We start from the raw sequence: 20,467 nt of genomic DNA, 5'->3' as shown, positions 1-20,467 counted from the left end.
ACGTGTAACTGGCGATGATGCGGCTTGCAGGTGAGGGTAGCAGTCGAGGGTGGAAGGAGTGGTTGGCTGGGTAAGCGGGAATCTGCACACAAATAAGAGAATACTTAGACGTTGCACGTTTCGCTGTCGCTGCTGCTCTTGTGGCGGTCCCTTGATGCCGGCTTGATTTTATAGCAGCGGCCAACGGAAGGGCGACCGCACTGTTCCGGAAGGTTGGTATGCGCAGGTGCAGAGCCCGCACGTGCAACTGGCGATAATGCGGCTTGCAGGTGAGGGTAGCTGGCGAGGGTGGAAGGAGAGGTTGGCTGGGTAAGCGGGAATCTGCACACAAATAAAAGAAGACTTAGACGTTGCACGTTTCGCTGTCGCTGCAGTTCTTGTGGCGGTCCCTTCCCTTGATGCCGGCTTGATTTTATAGCAGCGGCCACCGGAAGGGCGACCGCACTGTTCCGGAAGGTTGGTATGCGCAGGTGCAGAGTCCGGACGTGCAACTAGCGATGATACAGCTTGCAGGTGAGGGTAGTTGGCGAGGGTGGAAGGAGTGGTTGACTGCGTAAGCGGGAATCTGCCCACAAATAAGAGAAGACTTAGACGTTGCACGTTTCGATGTCGCTCCTGCTCTTGTGGCGGTCCCTTGATGCCGGCTTGATTTTATAGCAGCGGCCACCGGGAAGGCGACCGCACTGTTCCGGAAGGTTGGTATGCGCAGGTGCAGAGCCCGCACGTGTAACTGGCGATGATGCGGCTTGCAGGTGAATGTAGCTGGCGAGGGTGGAAGGAGTGGTTGACTGCGTAAGCGGGAATGTGCGCACAAATAAGAGAAGACTTAGACGTTGCACGTTCCGGTGTCACTTCTGCTCTTGTGGCGGTTCTTGATGCCGGCTTGATTTTATAGAAGCGGCCACCTGAAGGGCGATCGCACTGTTCCGGCAGGTTGTGATGCGCAGGTGCAGAGCCCGCATGTGCAACTAGCGATGATGCGGCTTGCAGGTGAGGGTAGCAGTCGAGGGTGGAAGGAGTGGTTGGCTGTGAAAGCGGGAATCTGCACACAAAGAAAAGAAGACTTAAACGTTGCAGGTTCCGGTGTCGCCCCTGCTCTTGTGGCGGCCCCTAATGCCGGCGTGAATTTATAGCAGCGGCCACCGGAAGGGCGACCGCACTGTTCCGGAAGGTTGGTATGCTCAGGTGCAGAGCTCGCACGTGTAACTGGCGTTGATGCGGCTTGCAGGTTAGGGTAGCAGGCGAGGGTGGAATGAGTGGTTGGCTGGGTAAGTGGGAATCTGCACACAAATAAGAGAAGACTTTGACGTTGAACGTTTCGCTGTCGCTCCTGCTCTTGTGGCGGTCCCTTGATGCCGGCTTGATTTTATAGCAGCGGCCCCCGGAACGGCGACCGCACTGTTCCGGAAGGTTGGTATGTGCAGGTGCAGAGCCCGCACGTGTAACTGGCGATGATGCGGCTTGCAGGTGAGGGTAGCAGACGAGGGTGGAATGAGTGGTTGGCTGGGTAAGCGGGAATCTGGACACAAATAAGAGTAGACTTAGACGTTGTACGTTTCGTTGTCGCTCCTGCTCTTGTGGCGCTCCCTTGATGCCGGCTTGATTTTATAGCAGCGGCCACCGGAAGGGCAACCGCACTGTTCCGGATGGTTGATATGCACAGGTGCAGAGCCCGCACGCGCAACTGGCGATGATGCGGCTTGCAGGTGAGGGTAGCTGGCGAGGGTGGAAGGAGTGGTTGACTGCGTAAGCGGGAATCTGCGCACAAATAAGAGAAGAGTTAGACGTTGCACGTTCCGTTGTCACTCCTGCTCTTGTGGCGGTCCCTTGATGCCGGCTTGATTTTATAGCAGCGGCCACCGGAAGGGCGACCGCACTGTTCCGGAAGGTTGGTATGCGCAGGTGCAGAGCCCGCACGTGTAACTGGCGATGATGCGGCTTGCAGGTGAGGGTAGCAGTCGAGGGTGGAAGGAGTGGTTGGCTGGGAAAGCGGGAATCTGGACACAAATAAGAGTAGACTTAGACGTTGTACGTTTCGTTGTCGCTCCTGCTCTTGTGGCGCTCCCTTGATGCCGGCTTGATTTTATAGCAGCGGCCACCGGAAGGGCAACCGCACTGTTCCGGATGGTTGATATGCACAGGTGCAGAGCCCGCACGCGCAACTGGCGATGATGCGGCTTGCAGGTGAGGGTAGCTGGCGAGGGTGGAAGGAGTGGTTGACTGCGTAAGCGGGAATCTGCGCACAAATAAGAGAAGAGTTAGACGTTGCACGTTCCGTTGTCACTCCTGCTCTTGTGGCGGTCCCTTGATGCCGGCTTGATTTTATAGCAGCGGCCACCGGAAGGGCGACCGCACTGTTCCGGAAGGTTGGTATGCGCAGGTGCAGAGCCCGCACGTGTAACTGGCGATGATGCGGCTTGCAGGTGAGGGTAGCAGTCGAGGGTGGAAGGAGTGGTTGGCTGGGAAAGCGGGAATCTGCACAAAAATAAGAGACGACTTACACGTTCACGTTCGGGTGTCGCTCCTGCTCTTGTGGCGGTCCCTTGATGCCGGCTTGATTTTATAGCAGCGGCCCCCGGAACGGCGACCGCACTGTTACGGAAGGTTGGTATGCGCATGTGCAGATGGCGATGATGCGGCTTGCATGTGAGGGTAGCAGGCGAGGGTGGAATGAGTGGTTGGCTGGGTAAGCGGTAATCTGCAGACAAATAAGACAAGACTTAGACGTTGCACGTTTAGGTGTCGCTCCTGCTCTTGTGGCGGTCCCTTGATGCCGGCTTCATTTTATAGCAGCGGCCACTGGAAGGCCAACGGACTGTTCCGGAAGGTTGGTATGCGCATGTGCAGAGCCCGCACGTGTAACTGGCGATGATGCGGCTTGCAGGTGAGGGTAGCTGGCGAGGGTGGAAGGAGTGGTTGACTGCGTAAGCGGGAATGTACGCACAAATAAGAGAAGACTTAGACGTCGCACGTTCCGGTGTCGCTCCTGCTCTTGTGGCGGTCCCTTGATGCCGGCTTGATTTTATAGAAGCGGCCACCGGAAGGGCGATCGCACTGTTCCGGAAGGTTGTGATGCGCAGGTGCAGAGCCCGCATGTGCAACTAGCGATGATGCGGCTTGCAGGTGAGGGTAGCAGTCGAGGGTGGAAGGAGTGGTTGGCTGGGAAGCGGGAATCTGCACACAAAGAAGAGAAGACTTAGACGTTGCAGGTTCCGGTGTCGCCCCTGTTCTTGTGGCGGTCCCTTAATGCCGGCGTGAATTTATAGCAGCGGCCACCGGAAGGGCGACCGCACTGTTCCGGAAGGTTGGTATGCTCAGGTGCAGAGCTCGCACATGTAACTGTCGTTGATGCGGCTTGCAGGTTAGGGTAGCAGGCGAGGGTGGAATGATTGGTTGGCTGGGTAAGCGGAAATCTGCACACAAATAAGAGAAGACTTTGACGTTGAACGTTTCGGTGTCGCTCCTGCTCTTGTGGCGGTCCGTTGATGCCGGCTTGATTTTATAGCAGCGGCCCCCGGAACGGCGACCGCACTGTTCCGGAAGGTTGGTATGCGCAGGTGCAGAGCCCGCACGTGTAACTGGCGATGATGCGGCTTGCAGGTGAGGGTAGCTGGCGAGGGTGGAAGGAGTGGTTGACTGCGTAAGCGGGAATCTGCGCACAAATAAGAGAAGACTTAGACGTTGCACGTTACGGTGTCGCTCCTGCTCTTGTGGCGGTCCATTGATGCCGGTTTGATTTTATAACAGCGGCCACCGGAAGGGCGACCGCACTGTTCCCGAAGGTTGGTATGCGCAGGTGCAGAGCCCGCATGTGCAACTAGCGATGATACGGCTTGCAGGTGAGGGTAGCTGGGGACAGTGGAAGGAGTGGTTGACTGCGTAAGCGGGAATCTGCACAAAAATAAGAGAAGACCTAGACGTTGCACGTTTCGGTGTCGCTCCTGCTCTTGTGGCGGTCCCTTGATGCCGGCTTAATTTTATATCAGCGGCCGCCGGAAAGGCGACCGCACTGTTCCGGAAGGTTGGTATTCGCAGGAGCAGAGCCCGCACGTGTAACTGGTGATGATGTGGCTTGCAGGTGAGGGTAGCAGTCGAGGGTGGAAGGAGTGGTTGGCTGGGAAAGCGGGAATCTGCGCACAAATAAGAGAAGACTTAGACGTTGCACGTTCCGGTGTCGCTCCTGCTCTTGTGGCGGTCCCTTGATGCCGGCTTGATTTTATAGCAGCGGCCACGGGAAGGGCGACCGCACTGTTCCGGAAGGTTGGTATGCGCAGGTGCAGAGTCCGGACGTGCAACTAGCGATGATACAGCTTGCAGGTGAGGGTAGTTGGCGAGGGTGGAAGGAGTGGTTGACTGCGTAAGCGGGAATCTGCCCACAAATAAGAGAAGACTTAGACGTTGCACGTTTCGATGTCGCTCCTGCTCTTGTGGCGGTCCCTTGATGCCAGCTTGATTTTATAGCAGCGGCCACCGGGAAGGCGACCGCACTGTTCCGGAAGGTTGGTATGCGCAGGTGCAGAGCCCGCACGTGTAACTGGCGATGATGCGGCTTGCAGGTGAGGGTAGCAGTCGAGGGTGGAAGGAGTGGTTGGCTGGGTAAGCGGGAATCTGCACACAAATAAGAGAATACTTAGACGTTGCACGTTTCGCTGTCGCTGCTGCTCTTGTGGCGGTCCCTTGATGCCGGCTTGATTTTATAGCAGCGGCCAACGGAAGGGCGACCGCACTGTTCCGGAAGGTTGGTATGCGCAGGTGCAGAGCCCGCACGTGCAACTGGCGATAATGCGGCTTGCAGGTGAGGGTAGCTGGCGAGGGTGGAAGGAGAGGTTGGCTGGGTAAGCGGGAATCTGCACACAAATGAGAGAAGACTTAGACGTTGCACGTTTCGCTGTCGCTGCAGTTCTTGTGGCGGTCCCTTGATGCCGGCTTGATTTTATAGCAGCGGCCACCGGAAGGGCGACCGCACTGTTCCGGAAGGTTTTGTTATGCGCAGGTGCAGAGCCCGCACGTGCAACTGGCGACGATGCGGCTTGCAGGTGAGGGTAGCTGGCGAGGGTGGAACGAGTGGTTGGCTCGGTAAGCGGGAATCTGCACACAAATAAGAGAAGACTTAGACGTTGCACGTTTCGCTGTCGCTACAGCTCTTGTGGCGGTCTCTTGATGCCGGCTTGATTTTATAGCAGCTGCCACTGGAAGGCCAACGGACTGTTCCGGAAGGTTGGTATGCGCATGTGCAGAGCCCGCACGTGTAACTGGCGATGATGCGGCTTGCAGGTGAGGGTAGCTGGCGAGGGTGGAAGGAGTGGTTGACTGCGTAAGCGGGAATGTGCGCACAAATAAGAGAAGACTTAGACGTTGCACGTTCCGGTGTCACTCCTGCTCTTGTGGCGGTTCTTGATGCCGGCTTGATTTTATAGAAGCGGCCACCGGAAGGGCGATCGCACTGTTCCGGAAGGTTGTGATGCGCAGGTGCAGAGCCCGCATGTGCAACTAGCGATGATGCGGCTTGCAGGTGAGGGTAGCAGTCGAGGGTGGAAGGAGTGGTTGGCTGTGAAAGCGGGAATCTGCACACAAAGAAAAGAAGACTTAGACGTTGCAGGTTCCGGTGTCGCCCCTGCTCTTGTGGCGGTCCCTTAATGCCGGCGTGAATTTATAGCAGCGGCCACCGGAAGGGCGACCGCACTGTTCCGGAAGGTTGGTATGCTCAGGTGCAGAGCTCGCACGTGTAACTGGCGTTGATGCGGCTTGCAGGTTAGGGTAGCAGGCGAGGGTGGAATGAGTGGTTGGCTGGGTAAGTGGGAATCTGCACACAAACAAGAGAAGACTTTGACGTTGAACGTTTCGCTGTCGCTCCTGCTCTTGTGGCGGTCCCTTGATGCCGGCTTGATTTTATAGCAGCGGCCCCCGGAACGGCGACCGCACTGTTCCGGAAGGTTGGTATGCGCAGGTGCAGAGCCCGCACGTGTAACTGGCGATGATGCGGCTTGCAGGTGAGGGTAGCTGGCGAGGGTGGAATGAGTGGTTGGCTGGGTAAGCGGTAATCTGCGCACAAATAAGAGAAGACTTAGATGTTGCACGTTCCGGTGTCGCTCCTGCTCTTGTGGCGGTCCCTTGATGCCGGTTTGATTTTATAACAGCGGCCACCGGACGGGCGACCGCACTGTTCCGGAAGGTTGGTATGCGCAGGTGCAGAGCCCGCATGTGCAAGTGGCGATGATACGGCTTGCAGGTGAGGGTAGCAGTCGAGGGTGGAAGGAGTGGTTGGCTGGGAAAGCGGGAATCTGCGCACAAATAAGAGAAGACTTAGACGTTGCACGTTCCGGTGTCGCTCCTGCTCTTGTGGCGGTCCCTTGATGCCGGCTTTATTTTATAGCCAGTGGATACCGGAAGGGCGACCGCACAGTTCCGGAGGGTTGGTATGCGCAGGTGCAGAGCCCGCGCGTGTAACTGGCGATGATCCGGCTTGCAGGTGAGGGTAGCTGGCGAGGGTGGAAGGAGTGGTTGACTGCGTAAGCAGGAATGTGCGCACAAATAAGAGAACACTTAGACGTTGCACGTTTCGCTGTCGCTGCAGTTCTTGTGGCGGTCCCTTGATGCCGGCTTTATTTTATAGCAGCGGCCACCGGAAGTGGGACAGCACTGTTCCGGAAGGTTGGTATGCGCAGGTGCAGAGCCCGCATGTGCAACTAGCGATGATACGGCTTGCAGGTGAGGGTAGCTGGCGATAGTGGAAGGAGTGGTTGGCTGGGAAAGCGGGAATCTGCACACAAATAAGAGACGATTTAGACGTTGCACGTTCCGGTGTCGCTCCTGCTCTTTTGGCGGTCCCTTGATGCCGGCTTGAATTTATAGCAGCGGCCCCCGGAACGGCGACCGCACTGTCCCGGAAGGTTGGTATGCGCAGGTGCAGAGCCCGCACGTGTAACTGGCGATGATGCGGCTTGCAGGTGAGGGTAGCTGGCGAGGGTGGAAGGAGTGGTGGGCTCGGTAAGCGGGAATCTGCACACAAAGAAGAGAAGACTTAGACGTTGCCCGTTTCGCTGTCGCTGCAGCTCTTGTGGCGGTCCCTTGATGCCGGATTGATTTTATAGCAGCGACCCCCGGAACGGCGACCGCACTATTCAGGAAGGTTCGTATGCGCAGGTGCAGAGCCCGCACGTGTAACTGGCGATGATGCGGCTTGCAGGTGAGGGTAGCAGGCGACGGTGGAATGAGTGGTTGGCTGGGTAAGCGGTAATCTGCACAAATAAGAGAAGACTTAGACGTTGCACGTTTCGGTGTCGCTCCTGCTCTTGTGGCGGTCCCTTGATGCAGGCTTGATTTTATAGCAGCGGCCACCCGAAGGGCGATCGCACTGTTCCTGAAGGTTGGTATGCGCAGGTGCAGAGCCCGCATGTGCAACTAGCTATGATACGACTTGCAGGTGAGGGCAGCTGGCGATAGTGGAAGGAGTGGTTGACTGCGTAAGCGGGAATCTGCACACAAATAAGAGAAGACTTAGACGTTGCACGTTTCGCTGTCGCTGCACCTCTTGTGGCGGTCCCTTGATGCCGGATTGATTTTATAGCAGCGGCCCCCGGAACGGCGACCGCACTGTTCCGGAAGGTTGGTATGCGCAGGTGCAGAGCCCGCACGTGTAACTGGTGATGATGCGGCTTGCAGGTGAGGGTAGCAGGCGAGGGTGGAATGAGTGGTTGGCTGGGTAAGCGGTAATCAGCACAAATAATTGAAGACTTAGACGTTGCACGTTTCGGTGTCGCTCCTGCTCTTGTGGCGGTCCCTTGATGCGGGCTTGATTTTATAGCAGCGGCCACCCGAAGGGCGACCGCAGTGTTCCGGAAGGATGGTATGCGCAGGTGCAAAGCCCGCACGTGTAACTGGCGATGATGCGGCTTGCAGGTGAGGGTAGCAGGTGAGGGTGGAATGATGGTTGGCAGGGTAAGCGGGAATCTGCACACAAATAAGAGAAACCTTAGACGTTGCACGTTTCGGTGTCGCTGCTGCTCTTGTGGCGGTCCCTTGATGCCGGTTTGATTTTATAGCAGCGGCCACCGGAAGGGCAACCGCACTGTTCCGGAAGGTTGGTATGCGCAGGTGCAGAGCCCGCACGTGTAACTGGCGATGATGCGGCTTGCAGGTGAGGGTAGCAGGCGAGGGTGGAATGAGTGGTTGGCTGGGTAAGCGGTAATCTGCAGACAAATAAGACAAGACTTAGACGTTGCACATTTAGGTGTCGCTCCTGCTCTTGTGGCGGTCCCTTGATGCCGGCTTTATTTTATAGCAGCGGCCACCGGAAGGGCAACCGCACTGTTCCGGATGGTTGGTATGCGCAGGTGCAGAGCCCGCACGTGCAACAGGCGATGATGCGGCTTGCAGGTGAGGGTACCTGTCGAGGGTGGTTGAGTGGTTGACTGCGTAAGCGGGAATCTGCACACAAATAAGAAAAGACTTAGACGCTGCACGTCTCGAGGTCGCTGCAGCTCTTGTGGCGGTTTCTTGGTGCCGGATTGATTTTATAGCAGCGGCCCCCGGAACGGCGACCACACTGTTCCGGAAGGTTGGTATGCTCAGGTGCAGAGCTCGCACGTGTAACTGGCGTTGATGCGGCTTGCAGGTTAGGGTAGCAGGCGAGGGTGGAATGAGTGGTTGGCTGGGTAAGCGGGAATCTGCACACAAATAAGAGAAGACTTTGACGTTGAACGTTTCGGTGTCGCTCCTGCTCTTGTGGCGGTCCCTTGATGCCGGCTTGATTTTATAGCAGCGGCCCCCGGAACGGCGACCGCACTGTTCCGGAAGGTTGATATGCGCAGGTGCAGAGCCCGCACGTGTAACTGGCGATGATGCGGCTTGCAGGTGAGGGTAGCTGGCGAGGGTGGAAGGAGTGGTTGACTGTGTAAACGGGAATCTGCGCACAAATAAGAGAAGACTTAGACGTTGCACGTTCCGGTGTCGCTCCGGCTCTTGTGGCGGTCCCTTGATGCCGGTTTGATTTTATAACAGCGGCCACCGGAAGGGCGACCGCACTGTTCCGGAAGGTTGGTATGCGCAGGTGCATAGCCCGCATGTGCAACTAGCGATGATACGGCTTGCAGGTGAGGGTAGCTGGCGATAGTGGAAGGAGTGGTTGACTGCGTGAGCGGGAATCTGCACAAAAATAAGAGAAGACTTAGACGTTGCACGTTCCGGTGTCGCTCCTGCTCTTGTGGCGGTCTCTTGATGCCGGCTTGATTTTATAGCAGCGGCCGACGGAAAGGCGACCGCACTGTTCCGGAAGGTTGGTATGCGCAGGTGCAGAGCCCGCGCGTGTAACTGGCGATGATGCAGCTTGCAGGTGAGGGTAGCTGGCGAGGGTCGAACGAGTGGTTGGCTCGGTAAGCGGGAATCTGCACACAAATAAGAGAAGACTTAGACGTTGCACGTTTCGCTGTCGCTGCAGTTCTTGTGGCGGTTCCTTGATGCCGGCTTGATTTTATAGCAGCGGCCCCCGGAACGGCGACCGCACTGTTCCGGAAGGTTGGTATGAGCAGGTGCAGAGCCCGCACGTGTAACTGGCGATGATGCGGCTTGCAGGTGAGGGTAGCTGGCGAGGGTGGAAGGAGTGGTTGACTGTGTAAACGGGAATCTGCGCACAAATAAGAGAAGACTTAGACGTTGCACGTTCCGGTGTCGCTCCGGCTCTTGTGGCGGTCCCTTGATGCCGGTTTGATTTTATAACAGCGGCCACCGGAAGGGCGACCGCACTGTTCCGGAAGGTTGGTATGCGCAGGTGCATAGCCCGCATGTGCAACTAGCGATGATACGGCTTGCAGGTGAGGGTAGCTGGCGATAGTGGAAGGAGTGGTTGACTGCGTGAGCGGGAATCTGCACAAAAATAAGAGAAGACTTAGACGTTGCACGTTCCGGTGTCGCTCCTGCTCTTGTGGCGGTCTCTTGATGCCGGCTTGATTTTATAGCAGCGGCCGCCGGAAAGGCGACCGCACTGTTCCGGAAGGTTGGTATGCGCAGGAACAGAGCCCGCACGTGTAACTGGCGATGATGCGGCTTGCAGGTGAGGGTAGCAGTCGAGGGTGGAAGGAGTGGTTGGCTGGGAAAGCGGGAATCTGCGCACAAATAAGAGATGACTTAGACGTTGCACGTTCCGGTGTCGCTCCTGCTCTTGTGGCGGTCCCTTGATGCCGGCTTGAATTTATAGCCAGTGGATACCGGAAGGACGACCGCACAGTTCCGGAAGGTTGGTATGCGCAGGTGCAGAGCCCGCGCGTGTAACTGGCGATGATGCAGCTTGCAGGTGAGGGTAGCAGGCGAGGGTGGAATGAGTGGTTGGGTGGGTAAGCGGTAATCTGCACACAAATAAGAGAAGACTTAGACGTTGCACGTTTCGGAGTCACTCCTGCTCTTGTGGCGGTCCCTTGATGCCGGCCTATTTTATAGCAGCGGCCACAGGAAGGGCGACCGCACTGTTAAGGAAGGTTGGTATGCGCAGGTGCAGAGCACGCACGTGTAACTGGCGATGATGCGGCTTGCAGGTGAGGGTAGCAGGCGAGGGTGGAAGGAGTGGTTGACTGCGTAAGCGGGAATCTGCCCACAAATAAGAGAAGACTTAGACGTTGAACGTTTCGATGTCGCTCCTGCTCTTGTGGCGGTCCCTTGATGCCGGCTTGATTTCATATCATCGGCCACCGGAAAGGCGACCGCACTGTTCCGGAAGGTTGGTATGCGCAGGTGCAGAGCCCGCACGTGTAACTGGCGATGATGCGGCTTGCAGGTGAGGGTAGCAGTCGAGGGTGGAAGGAGGGGTTGGCAGGGTAAGCGGGAATCTGCACACAAATGAGAGAAGAATTAGACGTTGCACGTTTCGCTGTCGCTGCAGTTCTTGTGGCGGTCCCTTGATGCCGGCTTGATTTTATAGCAGCGGCCACGGGAAGGGCGACCGCACTGTTCCGGAAGGTTGGTATGCGCAGGTGCAGAGCCCGCAGGTGCAACTGGCGATGATGCTGCTTGCAGGTGAGGGTAGCTGGCGAGGGTCGAACGAGTGGTTGGCTCGGTAAGCGGGAATCTGCACACAAATAAGAGAAGACTTAGACGTTGCACGTTTCGCTGTCGCTGCAGTTCTTGTGGCGGTTCCTTGATGCCGGCTTGATTTTATAGCAGCGGCCCCCGGAACGGCGACCGCACTGTTCCGGAAGGTTGGTATGAGCAGGTGCAGAGCCCGCACGTGGAACTGGCGATGATGCGGCTTGCAGGTGAGAGTAGCAGGTGAGGGTGGAATGATGGTTGGCAGGGTAAGCGGGAATCTGCACACAAATAAGAGAAACCTTAGACGTTGCACGTTTCGGTGTCGCTGCTGCTCTTGTGGCGGTCCCTTGATGCCGGTTTGATTTTATAGCAGCGGCCACCGGAAGGGCGACCGCACTGTTCCGGAAGGTTGGTATGCGCAGGTGCAGAGCCCGCACGTGTAACTGGCGATGATGCGGCTTGCAGGTGAGGGTAGCAGGCGAGGGTGGAATGAGTGGTTGGCTGGGTAAGCGGTAATCTGCAGACAAATAAGACAAGACTTAGACGTTGCACATTTAGGTTTCGCTCCTGCTCTTGTGGCGGTCCCTTGATGCCGGCTTGATTTTATAGCAGCGGCCACCGGAAGGCCAACGGACTGTTCCGGAAGGTTGGTATGCGCAGGTGCAGAGCCCGCACGTGTAACTGGCGATGATGCAGCTTGCAGGTGAGGGTAGCAGTCGAGGGTGGAAGGATTGGTTGGCTGGGTAGGCGGGAATCTGCACACAAATAAGTGAAGACTTAGACGTTGCACGTTCCGGTGGCGCTCCTGCTCTTGTGGCGATCCCTTGATGCCGGCTTTATTGTATAGCAGCGGCCACCGGAAGGGCAACCGCACTGTTCCGGATGGTTGGTATGCGCAGGTGCAGAGCCCGCACGTGCAACAGGCGATGATGCGGCTTGCAGGTGAGGGTACCTGTCGAGGGTGGTTGAGTGGTTGACTGTGTAAGCGGGAATCTAGGCACAAATAAGAGAAGACTTAGACGTTGCACGTTCCAGTGTTGCTCCTGCTCTTGTGACGGTCCCTTGATGCCGGCTTGATTTTATAGCAGCGGCCACCGGAAGGGTGACCGCACTGTTCCGGAAGGTTGGTATGCGCAGGTGCAGAGCCCGCATGTGCAACTAGCGATGATACGGCTTGCAGGTGAGAGTAGCTGGCGATAGTGGAAGAAGTGGTTGACTGCGTAAGCGGGAATCTGCACACAAATAAGAAAAGACTTAGACGCTGCACGTCTCGAGGTCGCTGCAGCTCTTGTGGCGGTTTCTTGGTGCCGGATTGATTTTATAGCAGCGGCCCCCGGAACGGCGACCACACTGTTCCGGAAGGTTGGTATGCTCAGGTGCAGAGCTCGCACGTGTAACTGGCGTTGATGCGGCTTGCAGGTTAGGGTAGCAGGCGAGGGTGGAATGAGTGGTTGGCTGGGTAAGCGGGAATCTGCACACAAATAAGAGAAGACTTTGACGTTGAACGTTTCGGTGTCGCTCCTGCTCTTGTGGCGGTCCCTTGATGCCGGCTTGATTTTATAGCAGCGGCCCCCGGAACGGCGACCGCACTGTTCCGGAAGGTTGATATGCGCAGGTGCAGAGCCCGCACGTGCAACTAGCGATGATACGGCTTGCAGGTGAGGGTAGCTGGCGATAGTGGAAGGAGTGGTTGACTGCGTGAGCGGGAATCTGCACAAAAATAAGAGAAGACTTAGACGTTGCACGTTCCGGTGTCGCTCCTGCTCTTGTGGCGGTCTCTTGATGCCGGCTTGATTTTATAGCAGCGGCCGACGGAAAGGCGACCGCACTGTTCCGGAAGGTTGGTATGCGCAGGTGCAGAGCCCGCGCGTGTAACTGGCGATGATGCAGCTTGCAGGTGAGGGTAGCTGGCGAGGGTCGAACGAGTGGTTGGCTCGGTAAGCGGGAATCTGCACACAAATAAGAGAAGACTTAGACGTTGCACGTTTCGCTGTCGCTGCAGTTCTTGTGGCGGTTCCTTGATGCCGGCTTGATTTTATAGCAGCGGCCCCCGGAACGGCGACCGCACTGTTCCGGAAGGTTGGTATGAGCAGGTGCAGAGCCCGCACGTGTAACTGGCGATGATGCGGCTTGCAGGTGAGGGTAGCTGGCGAGGGTGGAAGGAGTGGTTGACTGTGTAAACGGGAATCTGCGCACAAATAAGAGAAGACTTAGACGTTGCACGTTCCGGTGTCGCTCCGGCTCTTGTGGCGGTCCCTTGATGCCGGTTTGATTTTATAACAGCGGCCACCGGAAGGGCGACCGCACTGTTCCGGAAGGTTGGTATGCGCAGGTGCATAGCCCGCATGTGCAACTAGCGATGATACGGCTTGCAGGTGAGGGTAGCTGGCGATAGTGGAAGGAGTGGTTGACTGCGTGAGCGGGAATCTGCACAAAAATAAGAGAAGACTTAGACGTTGCACGTTCCGGTGTCGCTCCTGCTCTTCTGGCGGTCTCTTGATGCCGGCTTGATTTTATAGCAGCGGCCGCCGGAAAGGCGACCGCACTGTTCCGGAAGGTTGGTATGCGCAGGAACAGAGCCCGCACGTGTAACTGGCGATGATGCGGCTTGCAGGTGAGGGTAGCAGTCGAGGGTGGAAGGAGTGGTTGGCTGGGAAAGCGGGAATCTGCGCACAAATAAGAGAAGACTTAGACGTTGCACGTTCCGGTGTCGCTCCTGCTCTTGTGGCGGTCCCTTGATGCCGGCTTGAATTTATAGCCAGTGGATACCGGAAGGACGACCGCACAGTTCCGGAAGGTTGGTATGCGCAGGTGCAGAGCCCGCGCGTGTAACTGGCGATGATGCAGCTTGCAGGTGAGGGTAGCAGGCGAGGGTGGAATGAGTGGTTGGGTGGGTAAGCGGTAATCTGCACACAAATAAGAGAAGACTTAGACGTTGCACGTTTCGGAGTCACTCCTGCTCTTGTGGCGGTCCCTTGATGCCGGCCTATTTTATAGCAGCGGCCACAGGAAGGGCGACCGCACTGTTAAGGAAGGTTGGTATGCGCAGGTGCAGAGCACGCACGTGTAACTGGCGATGATGCGGCTTGCAGGTGAGGGTAGCAGGCGAGGGTGGAAGGAGTGGTTGACTGCGTAAGCGGGAATCTGCCCACAAATAAGAGAAGACTTAGACGTTGAACGTTTCGATGTCGCTCCTGCTCTTGTGGCGGTCCCTTGATGCCGGCTTGATTTCATATCAGCGGCCACCGGAAAGGCGACCGCACTGTTCCGGAAGGTTGGTATGCGCAGGTGCAGAGCCCGCACGTGTAACTGGCGATGATGCGGCTTGCAGGTGAGGGTAGCAGGCGAGGGTGGAATGAGTGGTTGGCTGGGTAAGCGGTAATCTGCAGACAAATAAGACAAGACTTAGACGTTGCACATTTAGGTTTCGCTCCTGCTCTTGTGGCGGTCCCTTGATGCCGGCTTGATTTTATAGCAGCGGCCACCGGAAGGCCAACGGACTGTTCCGGAAGGTTGGTATGCGCAGGTGCAGAGCCCGCACGTGTAACTGGCGATGATGCAGCTTGCAGGTGAGGGTAGCAGTCGAGGGTGGAAGGATTGGTTGGCTGGGTAGGCGGGAATCTGCACACAAATAAGTGAAGACTTAGACGTTGCACGTTCCGGTGGCGCTCCTGCTCTTGTGGCGATCCCTTGATGCCGGCTTTATTTTATAGCAGCGGCCACCGGAAGGGCAACCGCACTGTTCCGGATGGTTGGTATGCGCAGGTGCAGAGCCCGCACGTGCAACAGGCGATGATGCGGCTTGCAGGTGAGGGTACCTGTCGAGGGTGGTTGAGTGGTTGACTGTGTAAGCGGGAATCTAGGCACAAATAAGAGAAGACTTAGACGTTGCACGTTCCAGTGTTGCTCCTGCTCTTGTGACGGTCCCTTGATGCCGGCTTGATTTTATAGCAGCGGCCACCGGAAGGGTGACCGCACTGTTCCGGAAGGTTGGTATGCGCAGGTGCAGAGCCCGCATGTGCAACTAGCGATGATACGGCTTGCAGGTGAGAGTAGCTGGCGATAGTGGAAGAAGTGGTTGACTGCGTAAGCGGGAATCTGCACACAAATAAGAAAAGACTTAGACGCTGCACGTCTCGAGGTCGCTGCAGCTCTTGTGGCGGTTTCTTGGTGCCGGATTGATTTTATAGCAGCGGCCCCCGGAACGGCGACCACACTGTTCCGGAAGGTTGGTATGCTCAGGTGCAGAGCTCGCACGTGTAACTGGCGTTGATGCGGCTTGCAGGTTAGGGTAGCAGGCGAGGGTGGAATGAGTGGTTGGCTGGGTAAGCGGGAATCTGCACACAAATAAGAGAAGACTTTGACGTTGAACGTTTCGGTGTCGCTCCTGCTCTTGTGGCGGTCCCTTGATGCCGGCTTGATTTTATAGCAGCGGCCCCCGGAACGGCGACCGCACTGTTCCGGAAGGTTGATATGCGCAGGTGCAGAGCCCGCACGTGCAACTAGCGATGATACGGCTTGCAGGTGAGGGTAGCTGGCGATAGTGGAAGGAGTGGTTGACTGCGTGAGCGGGAATCTGCACAAAAATAAGAGAAGACTTAGACGTTGCACGTTCCGGTGTCGCTCCTGCTCTTGTGGCGGTCTCTTGATGCCGGCTTGATTTTATAGCAGCGGCCGACGGAAAGGCGACCGCACTGTTCCGGAAGGTTGGTATGCGCAGGTGCAGAGCCCGCGCGTGTAACTGGCGATGATGCAGCTTGCAGGTGAGGGTAGCTGGCGAGGGTCGAACGAGTGGTTGGCTCGGTAAGCGGGAATCTGCACACAAATAAGAGAAGACTTAGACGTTGCACGTTTCGCTGTCGCTGCAGTTCTTGTGGCGGTTCCTTGATGCCGGCTTGATTTTATAGCAGCGGCCCCCGGAACGGCGACCGCACTGTTCCGGAAGGTTGGTATGAGCAGGTGCAGAGCCCGCACGTGTAACTGGCGATGATGCGGCTTGCAGGTGAGGGTAGCTGGCGAGGGTGGAAGGAGTGGTTGACTGTGTAAACGGGAATCTGCGCACAAATAAGAGAAGACTTAGACGTTGCACGTTCCGGTGTCGCTCCGGCTCTTGTGGCGGTCCCTTGATGCCGGTTTGATTTTATAACAGCGGCCACCGGAAGGGCGACCGCACTGTTCCGGAAGGTTGGTATGCGCAGGTGCATAGCCCGCATGTGCAACTAGCGATGATACGGCTTGCAGGTGAGGGTAGCTGGCGATAGTGGAAGGAGTGGTTGACTGCGTGAGCGGGAATCTGCACAAAAATAAGAGAAGACTTAGACGTTGCACGTTCCGGTGTCGCTCCTGCTCTTCTGGCGGTCTCTTGATGCCGGCTTGATTTTATAGCAGCGGCCGCCGGAAAGGCGACCGCACTGTTCCGGAAGGTTGGTATGCGCAGGAACAGAGCCCGCACGTGTAACTGGCGATGATGCGGCTTGCAGGTGAGGGTAGCAGTCGAGGGTGGAAGGAGTGGTTGGCTGGGAAAGCGGGAATCTGCGCACAAATAAGAGAAGACTTAGACGTTGCACGTTCCGGTGTCGCTCCTGCTCTTGTGGCGGTCCCTTGATGCCGGCTTGAATTTATAGCCAGTGGATACCGGAAGGACGACCGCACAGTTCCGGAAGGTTGGTATGCGCAGGTGCAGAGCCCGCGCGTGTAACTGGCGATGATGCAGCTTGCAGGTGAGGGTAGCAGGCGAGGGTGGAATGAGTGGTTGGGTGGGTAAGCGGTAATCTGCACACAAATAAGAGAAGACTTAGACGTTGCACGTTTCGGAGTCACTCCTGCTCTTGTGGCGGTCCCTTGATGCCGGCCTATTTTATAGCAGCGGCCACAGGAAGGGCGACCGCACTGTTAAGGAAGGTTGGTATGCGCAGGTGCAGAGCACGCACGTGTAACTGGCGATGATGCGGCTTGCAGGTGAGGGTAGCAGGCGAGGGTGGAAGGAGTGGTTGACTGCGTAAGCGGGAATCTGCCCACAAATAAGAGAAGACTTAGACGTTGAACGTTTCGATGTCGCTCCTGCTCTTGTGGCGGTCCCTTGATGCCGGCTTGATTTCATATCAGCGGCCACCGGAAAGGCGACCGCACTGTTCCGGAAGGTTGGTATGCGCAGGTGCAGAGCCCGCACGTGTAACTGGCGATGATGCGGCTTGCAGGTGAGGGTAGCAGTCGAGGGTGGAAGGAGGGGTTGGCTGGGTAAGCGGGAATCTGCACACAAATGAGAGAAGACTTAGACGTTGCACGTTTCGCTGTCGCTGCAGTTCTTGTGGCGGTCCCTTGATGCCGGCTTGATTTTATAGCAGCGGCCACGGGAAGGGCGACCGCACTGTTCCGGAAGGTTGGTATGCGCAGGTGCAGAGCCCGCAGGTGCAACTGGCGATGATGCTGCTTGCAGGTGAGGGTAGCTGGCGAGGGTCGAACGAGTGGTTGGCTCGGTAAGCGGTAATCTGCACACAAATAAGAGAAGACTTAGACGTTGCACGTTCCGGTGTCGCTCCTGCTCTTGTGGCGGTCCCTTGATGCCGGCTCCAATTTATAGCCAGTGGATACCGGAAGGACGACCGCACAGTTCCGGAAGGTTGGTATGCGCAGGTGCAGAGCCCGCGCGTGTAACTGGCGATGATGCAGCTTGCAGGTGAGGGTAGCAGGCGAGGGTGGAATGAGTGGTTGGGTGGGTAAGCGGTAATCTGCACACAAATAAGAGAAGACTTAGACGTTGCACGTTTCGGAGTCACTCCTGCTCTTGTGGCGGTCCCTTGATGCCGGCCTATTTTATAGCAGCGGCCACAGGAAGGGCGACCGCACTGTTAAGGAAGGTTGGTATGCGCAGGTGCAGAGCACGCACGTGTAACTGGCGATGATGCGGCTTGCAGGTGAGGGTAGCAGGCGAGGGTGGAAGGAGTGGTTGACTGCGTAAGCGGGAATCTGCCCACAAATAAGAGAAGACTTAGACGTTGCACGTTTCGCTGTCGCTGCAGTTCTTGTGGCGGTCCCTTGATGCCGGCTTGATTTTATAGCAGCGGCCACGGGAAGGGCGACCGCACTGTTCCGGAAGGTTGGTATGCGCAGGTGCAGAGCCCGCAGGTGCAACTGGCGATGATGCTGCTTGCAGGTGAGGGTAGCTGGCGAGGGTCGAACGAGTGGTTGGCTCGGTAAGCGGGAATCTGCACACAAATAAGAGAAGACTTAGACGTTGCACGTTTCGCTGTCGCTGCAGTTCTTGTGGCGGTTCCTTGATGCCGGATTGATTTTATAGCAGCGGCCCCCGGAACGGCGACCGCACTGTTCCGGAAGGTTGGTATGAGCAGGTGCAGAGCCCGCACGTGTAACTGGCGATGATGCGGCTTGCAGGTGAGGGTAGCTGGTGAGGGTGGAAGGAGTGGTTGACTGTGTAAACGGGAATCTGCGCACAAATAAGAGAAGACTTAGACGTTGCACGTTCCGGTGTCGCTCCGGCTCTTGTGGCGGTCCCTTGATGCCGGTTTGATTTTATAACAGCGGCCACCGGAAGGGCGACCGCACTGTTCCGGAAGGTTGGTATGCGCAGGTGCATAGCCCGCATGTGCAACTAGCGATGATACGGCTTGCAGGTGAGGGTAGCTGGCGATAGTGGAAGGAGTGGTTGACTGCGTGAGCGGGAATCTGCACAAAAATAAGAGAAGACTTAGACGTTGCACGTTCCGGTGTCGCTCCTGCTCTTGTGGCGGTCCCTTGATGCCGGCTTGAATTTATAGCCAGTGGATACCGGAAGGACGACCGCACAGTTCCGGAAGGTTGGTATGCGCAGGTGCAGAGCCCGCGCGTGTAACTGGCGATGATGCAGCTTGCAGGTGAGGGTAGCAGGCGAGGGTGGAATGAGTGGTTGGGTGGGTAAGCGGTAATCTGCACACAAATAAGAGAAGACTTAGACGTTGCACGTTTCGGAGTCACTCCTGCTCTTGTGGCGGTCCCTTGATGCCGGCCTATTTTATAGCAGCGGCCACAGGAAGGGCGACCGCACTGTTAAGGAAGGTTGGTATGCGCAGGTGCAGAGCACGCACGTGTAACTGGCGATGATGCGGCTTGCAGGTGAGGGTAGCAGGCGAGGGTGGAAGGAGTGGTTGACTGCGTAAGCGGGAATCTGCCCACAAATAAGAGAAGACTTAGACGTTGAACGTTTCGATGTCGCTCCTGCTCTTGTGGCGGTCCCTTGATGCCGGCTTGATTTCATATCAGCGGCCACCGGAAAGGCGACCGCACTGTTCCGGAAGGTTGGTATGCGCAGGTGCAGAGCCCGCACGTGTAACTGGCGATGATGCGGCTTGCAGGTGAGGGTAGCAGTCGAGGGTGGAAGGAGGGGTTGGCTGGGTAAGCGGGAATCTGCACACAAATGAGAGAAGACTTAGACGTTGCACGTTTCGCTGTCGCTGCAGTTCTTGTGGCGGTCCCTTGATGCCGGCTTGATTTTATAGCAGCGGCCACGGGAAGGGCGACCGCACTGTTCCGGAAGGTTGGTATGCGCAGGTGCAGAGCCCGCAGGTGCAACTGGCGATGATGCTGCTTGCAGGTGAGGGTAGCTGGCGAGGGTCGAACGAGTGGTTGGCTCGGTAAGCGGTAATCTGCACACAAATAAGAGAAGACTTAGACGTTGCACGTTCCGGTGTCGCTCCTGCTCTTGTGGCGGTCCCTTGATGCCGGCTCCAATTTATAGCCAGTGGATACCGGAAGGACGACCGCACAGTTCCGGAAGGTTGGTATGCGCAGGTGCAGAGCCCGCGCGTGTAACTGGCGATGATGCAGCTTGCAGGTGAGGGTAGCAGGCGAGGGTGGAATGAGTGGTTGGGTGGGTAAGCGGTAATCTGCACACAAATAAGAGAAGACTTAGACGTTGCACGTTTCGGAGTCACTCCTGCTCTTGTGGCGGTCCCTTGATGCCGGCCTATTTTATAGCAGCGGCCACAGGAAGGGCGACCGCACTGTTAAGGAAGGTTGGTATGCGCAGGTGCAGAGCACGCACGTGTAACTGGCGATGATGCGGCTTGCAGGTGAGGGTAGCAGGCGAGGGTGGAAGGAGTGGTTGACTGCGTAAGCGGGAATCTGCCCACAAATAAGAGAAGACTTAGACGTTGCACGTTTCGCTGTCGCTGCAGTTCTTGTGGCGGTCCCTTGATGCCGGCTTGATTTTATAGCAGCGGCCACGGGAAGGGCGACCGCACTGTTCCGGAAGGTTGGTATGCGCAGGTGCAGAGCCCGCAGGTGCAACTGGCGATGATGCTGCTTGCAGGTGAGGGTAGCTGGCGAGGGTCGAACGAGTGGTTGGCTCGGTAAGCGGGAATCTGCACACAAATAAGAGAAGACTTAGACGTTGCACGTTTCGCTGTCGCTGCAGTTCTTGTGGCGGTTCCTTGATGCCGGATTGATTTTATAGCAG

Source organism: Amblyomma americanum, unplaced genomic scaffold (assembly GCF_052857255.1).
Source record: "Amblyomma americanum isolate KBUSLIRL-KWMA unplaced genomic scaffold, ASM5285725v1 scaffold_15, whole genome shotgun sequence".
Lineage (NCBI taxonomy): Eukaryota > Metazoa > Arthropoda > Arachnida > Ixodida > Ixodidae > Amblyomma > Amblyomma americanum.
The sequence above is the reverse complement of the archived record's forward strand: the minus strand, read 5'-3'. Positions refer to the sequence as shown.